The sequence below is a fragment of the Lathyrus oleraceus genome, chromosome 5 (genome assembly GCF_024323335.1).
Source record: "Lathyrus oleraceus cultivar Zhongwan6 chromosome 5, CAAS_Psat_ZW6_1.0, whole genome shotgun sequence".
Taxonomy (NCBI): Eukaryota; Viridiplantae; Streptophyta; class Magnoliopsida; order Fabales; family Fabaceae; genus Lathyrus; species Lathyrus oleraceus.
This window is the reverse complement of record NC_066583.1, coordinates 537,921,731-537,929,900: the sequence shown is the minus strand read 5'-3', so window position 1 is coordinate 537,929,900 and position 8,170 is coordinate 537,921,731.

Here is an 8,170-nt window from a genome sequence, read left to right as displayed (position 1 = left end):
ATGCCACCTGGGAACTAGAGTCAGAAACGCGAGAAACTTACCCTCATCTCTTCCAGGTAATATTTAAATTCGAGGACGAATTTTATTTAAGGGGGGGAGGATGTAATACCCCGTATTTCCTTAGATGCCTAAATTCCTATTAATTGAGATCAACCGAGTTCCCATGTGCTCTAAAAGTTGCCAATTGGGATAAATAGAGCAAATAGTGAGTTCAGGTTGACTTAATTAATATTATTTGGAACTGACCTTTTATTAATTGGGACATTTTGGTAACACTAATAATGGGTCAATAGCTCCGGTAGAACAAATATTACAAGTTAGTGCCACTTGAGATATTTGTTACTACCACTCCACCACTTTCTAACCACACAAATCTTAATGGCCACTTGTTTATGACCTTTGACCCACTCACCACCACATGTTTGTGTCTTATACCACCTACCACTTGCCATTTGTTTTCTATGTATCATAAAGGATAAGTAGAGAGAAGAAGGAAAAGCAAGGCTAGTGGAGAAGAAGAAGAAAAAGGAAAGCTTAGAACCAACACCATCATCTTCATCCTCATTTCATCTTCCACAACTTCTCCTCTTCAATTTTTTGAGGTGGGTTCTAGTTAGAATTTTAGGTTTCTAGAAAAGTTAGGGTTGTAGAATGTTAGACAAATCATGAATATCCATGCTATAAGATGAATATGTTCTTGCTCTTGTTGATTTCCATGAACATGTGTCTTGATGTGTTTTTATGATTGGTATGATAATATGATTTGTTATGGTTATGTCATGATGTTGAAATCCTTGTAGTTATGAACTTGGGATTCTTGTTGTACATGTGTATATGAGCATGTAGTGAGATGGATGTGTTGGAAGAAGGAGTGTGGGTTTGATTGGAAATGGAGTTACAGAGGAAAATGGTGTTCTTAGAAGTGGAAAAATGAAAATATGAGTGAACCAATCGATTGGCCCCTGTTATCAATCGATTGACAGCCTTTGGTTTAGCAGAAAAATGAAATTTTTACAGGACCAATCGATTGACACTGCATGTCAATTGATTGCACAAACTTGTTGTATATGAACAGTGGAAATTTTCAGCAGGATCGATCAATCGATTGACACTCGGTAAATTTTGGAAAACAGAAATGTGAGAGCAACCAATCGATTGGGCTTCCCCAACCAATCGATTGACTCAAGTTAAAAACTTCAAAATCCATTTCCTAAGTGTTTCTAAATGCATTCTTTCACCCATTAATCAAATGTGATGCTATGTTTAAGTTGAATACATGTTAATTGTGAAAATTACATGATAAATCTAGTGAGTTAACCTAGGATTGAAATTAGGTCATGAGTGAGGTTTATAACCTAGATAATACGAGAATATGGTATTCATTCGTACGACGCTTATGTGGAGGTCGTGGATGAATTGTTGCCATGTTTGTGAATGAGACGCATTGTATGGAACATGCCATGTTATTGTTGTGTATTATGGTGAATGAAGTCACCTATGATTGATGAATTTTTGTTATGGTTCATGGAACCGATGATTGTAGAACCGATCATGTATTCAGAATGTGTATCTTCTGTGATTGTACACATCTCTATTAGTATGCTTATACGTGTAAGCATTAGGATGTGGGACCAATGATTCGAGCCTCAATTGGGTTTGAGCACCAACCATGGAGGACATGGGGGAAAGGTGGACACCAAAGTGGGATAAGGCCCATACGGTGAAAGAGACTCAAAGTGGGTACAGTCCCATACGAGTGATGGTTCTTAAAAGTGGGTCCGAGTCCCATAGGGGAACCTGATATCCACCGTAAAAGTCGAATCATACGAGCATGCATGAACCGGGCCTGGCTTAGACGTAAGTCCGTTCAGGAATTGATGTTTCGTGATCTGAATAATGATCGTGGTTGAGTTATGAGAACTCAAATGCATGTTGCCATACAATTGCCAGTTAGATTCCCCATCGCTCAAGTCTTCGTTTCCTTGTTGACTTGAGTTGGATATGAGTTGAATATTGATTAGAAAACCTTGTAGAGCCGAGTGGACCCATAAGATAGAGAACCCACTGAGATTATCATCTCACCCCATGTTGTTGATTATTTTTCAGGTGGTTCTGAGCAGGATAAGGGTAAGGGCAAGATAGAGTGATGTCTTGCTTACCTAAGGACTGATGGCTTTTCTTCCGCTGTGTAGATATTTTTGAGATCATTGTCTAATGATCTAGATCAGTAGTTTTATTTTGGGCACTCATATGTACATTTATGCCACAATATGTTATTTTTGGGCTTGTATTTGTATATGTATACTATGCTGCTAGGCACTTATGTATTTCAGTACTAGTTTTACACTATGTATAATATGTATTCTAGACATATATTATATGTGGGTGTTACATAACCAAAAGTGCTTGGTGATCTGTCCCAATGCAAATCCAATGAATAAGGGGTAAGGAGGATGCCAAGGTGTGCTCCAAAAGTTAATGCATATGATGAGCTAACATGAGGGATCTTATGGTCAAAATTGGGGTCTTACAATCTACAAATCCATATGGCCAAGTTAAAGAATCATTAAATGCTCGAAGGATCCTATATTTGCATGACTTCAAATCTTGCTTTCATAACCCTAACATCATGAAGTCTCTGATGTACACCAGTTTGCACGAATTTCAATCGTCAATGAGGATCCCTGATTCTAAATGATTTGCTATAGTTGTGGTTACAACCAATAAAAGTGTCGCGTTAAGAGTTCTATCCACCTTCTCGTGGTCTAGAAACCCTAAATTTTACATATCATTCCCTCTCCTTTTGATTTGCATTGTTGATTTGAGGGAGTTCTATAGTGGAGGTTTTCTCTCGCTAGGCAATTTCCCACCTATCAAATCGACGAATGAGATCAAAGATGATCCAGAGTGTGAAGAATCTAAGGTCCTCTTGAAAATAAGAACGAGAATTTTTTTCTTCATCTTAGCGTAACCGCTATGTTTTTATTATGTTTATTTGTTGTTAACCTCACCATAAGTGAGTTTCTATCTCATGGTGATCCCTAAATTGATTTATCTGAACATGAACCAAGATAATTATGAGTATTTTTATTTTAGTATCTTAAATATTAAATATATTTTTGTTAATTGTGAAAGAAAAAGAAACCCATATACGATTGTAGTCCGAAGGGATATGAATCGATATCAAATCGTGGATTGTTAAACAATCGAGTAGTAAGCCACCCTCTATAGCAAGGTGACTCACTATTGATTGAGAAATCCATTTAGTCATGCCTGAAATACATCTAGTATGAATGCCACGAAAGTGGGTGTAGTACATATTTATATACTTTTCAATCATTTACTTTGTTATTCTCATGTTCAATTTCGGATGATCGATAGGGTGAGTCAAGATAGATGATCACTACCCCATATTCTGTTTTTGTTATCTATTAATTATATTCCATTCACATTGAATATTGAATATTCTTTTGCTTTAACTACACATCGTTAGGATAAAAATTAGTACTGAAACTCATCTCCCTGTGGGTTTTAACTTTTTATATTACTTCACATTGTCCTGCACTTGCGACTTGCATCAAGTTTTTGCCTTGGGTCAATCAAGATTAACTCACTAGCTTATGAGCAAATGATTAATGACCAACCTTTGAAACTCACACTAAAAGGATTTAATACGTGCTAGAGGTAAGTCACAAAAAGGTGAAGTAAGAACAAAATGATTTGAGTCAAAGAATGACGTTATGGTTTAAATCAAGGAAATAATGATTTGAATCAAAGGTAGTAAAGTGAGGAATTTGCCATTTGTGTTGAATCAAGATTTTTGTCTATGATTCGAGTCAAGCGAAAGCATGATTTGAATCATAGTTATTTTTTAAAAGATTTTTAGATCACCTGATTCAAATCAAAAGTTTTATGATTTAAGTCAATGAGTTTTGTGATTCAAAACACACACATCCCTAATTCAAATTAGGTTAACAGAGCCAAATTCCATACTTTTTGTTGATGTTTGATTTGAATCACCAGAAGGTTTGATTCCAATCAAGCTACATAAAAACATGGATTTAAAATTTCTAAGTTGTGATTCAAACTACACTCATTATATTGATGTAGACTAAATTGGTTATGCTACAAAAACACATTGCTATAGGTCCAAAGATCATTTATTGAACTCAATGGTATCTTTTTTTAATTCAACGGTATCTCAAATGTACAAATCTAATCTAATAATCGAAATAAACAAATTAAAAATAAACAATATATCAAACTACACACAAATCAAATTTAAACAGAACATATAAATAAAAATGATATCAACTGCAGTTTCAGTCTCCTCTTTTTATGTTTGGCAAATTTGAGATATTATTGATTTGAACTGAGCAGATTATTTGAAAGAGAAATTTTATTCCATATTTATTTATTAGCATACAATAAATGATACAAGATATCTTTGAGATATTTGAACATATCTTGAGCTCTTAAGCTCCCCTGCATTAAACACATAATGCACATAAATACTACAATAATATCTCGCAACCTTCTTCCCCCTTTGAAAAATATCAAAAAGAGAAAGGCTAAAACATGTAAAATGCACATAGAGGAACTCTAACCAGCATGGAAAAACCATTCAAAATTTCATACAAAAACAAACTACTTTAAAACCATAAAATCGCGTATAAGCACGAAAGCACAAGTAATGCAATTTTAGAAAATAAGAAAGATATGAAGATATTTGCATACTTACACAATATAAAATAGAAGAAATCATCAAATTAAACATAAATGGCTAAAAAAATCCCTACTTAACATAATCCACCAAAAGAACTTATCACTCAAATATCCAAAATAGCAGAGATGCTAATATTCTAAAATAAGATAAATAAAAGTCATGGTATGATGCAATAATGGGAATGAGATGCATGTTATAATATGTTAGGTTTAATGGGCATCGATCTGGAGGGGAAGAAAAATCATTAAAGTTGAAATCACAATCAAAGCTCGAACCTTTTTGAGCAGCAAGAGCTTCCTTTATTGGAACAATCTGAGCCATCATCATGTCTTCCCTTGCTTTAGCTTCAACAACATTGTCATCAAGGCGACCCATCAGACGCTCTTCTCTCACTTAAGCAGTTGTTAGGATCCTATCAATGCAGACAACCATGTATGCCTTCACATCAGGTGGAAGGATGTCAGAGGTGTCGACGGTAGGGGAGGGAATAGATGTATAAGTATTAATCATTGTCTCTAGCCTAATTCTTGGCTTTCCGATAGATAATTTTGAAAATCACCCAATGGAACATTTGCATTTCACATTTCATTTGGCTAATTTGAAAATTAGAAGAATCCAAATGATCTCTAAAAATCGGTTTGGAGATGAACTTCATAAATTATTCTCGATTGAAACTTGTAGCCTGATGTTGATCAACTTCAATACCCTTGTACTTAAGCCCTAAGAGGTCGTAAAAATCTACGTGAGTGAACAACACAAAATTTCCCTGAAACTTGCATAACAATACACCAGAAATAAGAAATGCAGTACAGTAGAATGCTCTGACATAATTTGGATTGCATTTCTTATTCAGACTCGGAAGCTCTAGCAAATTGTGTTCTTCAAAAGGTTTTAGAAATTTCAATGAATTGAGTTTCAACCTCCTTTACAACATAATACTCTGGGTCCATTTTCTTGTTGATGAAAGACATGGTGAATGGAAGATGATCACTTGTGAGAATGAGATGATTGACTATGTGGTTCAAATAAATCACGATAGAATTAGTGTAAGCTAATGAAGCAAAAGAGGGGGCAGTTTTACCAGGATGATTGATTTTATCTTTGGTCTGGAGGATTCCTTGTGAGCTCTCATTTTTGCACATTTTGCTTATCTGATGGACCTTTCATTGTTTAATGATTCATGTTAAAGGATGAAGGATTATGAGTTTTTGAGATGTGATGAATGGAGGTAAAATATGAATATGATGAGAATGAAGATGAAATGGGTTTTGAGAGAAGTAGTAATGAGATGAAGTGAGATGAATTTTGAAAAAAAATGGAATTAGATGAAATGATGATGGGTGGTGATATGTATGAAGTGAGATGAATTTTGAAAAAAAATGGAATTAGATGCAATATTTTTTTCTATAAATTGAAAATTATGTTTAGTTATTAGGATCCTGGATTTTAGAATGTCCAAGGCATTTTTCTGTACCAAAGAGAGTGGAAAATGTAGGTTATCATTAAGGCGTCATTCTTAATCGTTGTATTTTTTATTTTTTATTTTTTATTTTTTATTGTCAAAGTCATGAATTCCTTAAGGATGAGTGGCTGGTTCTCTTAAATTAGGTTCCCTTTAGATGATTCTACCTCAAAAATGTGATATATATAAAATTATTTATGATTGTCTATATAATGAATATATGTTTTACAATTATATCATTTATTTGAGTTTAATGTTTTCTTTCGTCTAGAGAATGGGGATAATTAATTTAGATGGCAATTGAGACCTAACGAAGAACTGCATATTTGATTGGTAAAATTATGAAATTCTAATAATAGTCTGTGTTACGCCAAGAATAACTACGACCATTGGTCTAGTTTTATGCACTATAAAACCTTCATTAATTTCAATTGAAGACTCCTAATATATGGGAGGTCGGGTTACCTTGCGATTGTAGACTCCCCAATATCTAGGAGGTTGCAGGGTTGTAAAATCGTATTTTGTAAAATGTCATAATTAAAATAGATTCATTATAAGTTCATTCATTGGATCCCTCACATCTAAGGGTAGATTATTCGAAAGGAGAACTTAATATTTTTTATGATTATTTGGTCAATGTGCTAAGTTCGTTGTCTTGTAAGGCTTTGTCCTCACGTTCATCGAGATCGACTATGTTGATTGCTTCATAGTCCTTTTTTTTCTTAGAAACGACAGCGATTGATAGGGTTTTTCAATATTGTCTTATGTGTAAGGCGAGCTCCACATAGATCATCTGTAACAACGATCAGTTTACCCAAATTGTTGTAGTATTTCATCTTCATATGGACCTTAGAGGTTATTACGTCTAACGTCTCCATGAATGATCTTCCAAGAATGCCATTGTATGCGTTTTCATAAGGAACTACGAGGAAATGTACATTCACGGTCCTCATATTCTTCCCTTCTGCGAAGGAAACTGGTAGATCTACGACTCCATATGGTCGAGTTGAAGAATCATTAAATGCTCGAAGGATCCTACATTTGCACGACTTCAAATCTTGCTTTCATAACCCTAACATCATGAAGTCTCTAATGTACATCAGTTCGCACGAATTTCCGTCGTCAATGAGGAACCCTGATTCTAAATGATTTGCTATAGTGACAGTTACGACCAATAGAAGTGTCGCGTTAGGAGTTTTGTCCACCTTCTCGTGGTCTAGAAACCCTAAAATTTACATATCATTCCCTCTCCTTTTGATTTGCATTGTTGATTTGAGGGAGTTCTATGGTGGAGGTTTTCTCTCGCTAGGCAATTTCCCACCTATCAAATCAACGACGGAGATCAAAGATGATCCAGAGTTTGAAGAATCTAAGGTGCTCTTGAAAATAAGAACGAGAATTTCTTTCTTCATCTTAGTGTAACTGCTACAACGATCATGACTTAAATCAGACGGATTTGATTCTAGAAATTCACAAAAATCAGAAGTCAATTCTCATAAACGACGTCACTATTCTACTTGGGCAGGTTTCTGATGCAGCGGAGAAGAGGCTAACCTATAAGGTTAGCCTTCCAATATCCAAGTCAATGAGAGAATATGAAGTAATGTGAGACTGAGAATAAATTTGAATCATATTTTTTTCTTCATGTGAGACATTTTATATATGAATGTTGATTAAAGTGTCTCATCATTCACGGTTTAGAATGCGAAAGACCATTAAATAATATCCAATGGCGGTCAAAGATCCAATTATTTCTTATCAACGGTGGTCAAATAAATTTGAAATGATGATTGAGTCTTTCTCATTTTGGATCCAACCCAAATTTCTCATCTTTGAATATAGGAGAGTTATGTCAATGTTTTCACCATAAAAATTTATTAGATTTCACTAATATATATTTTAAGTTGCATAACCCAATGAGATTTAATGGTGAACTCATCAACATAACCTCTTCATATCACATTTAATTATGAGAGGATCCA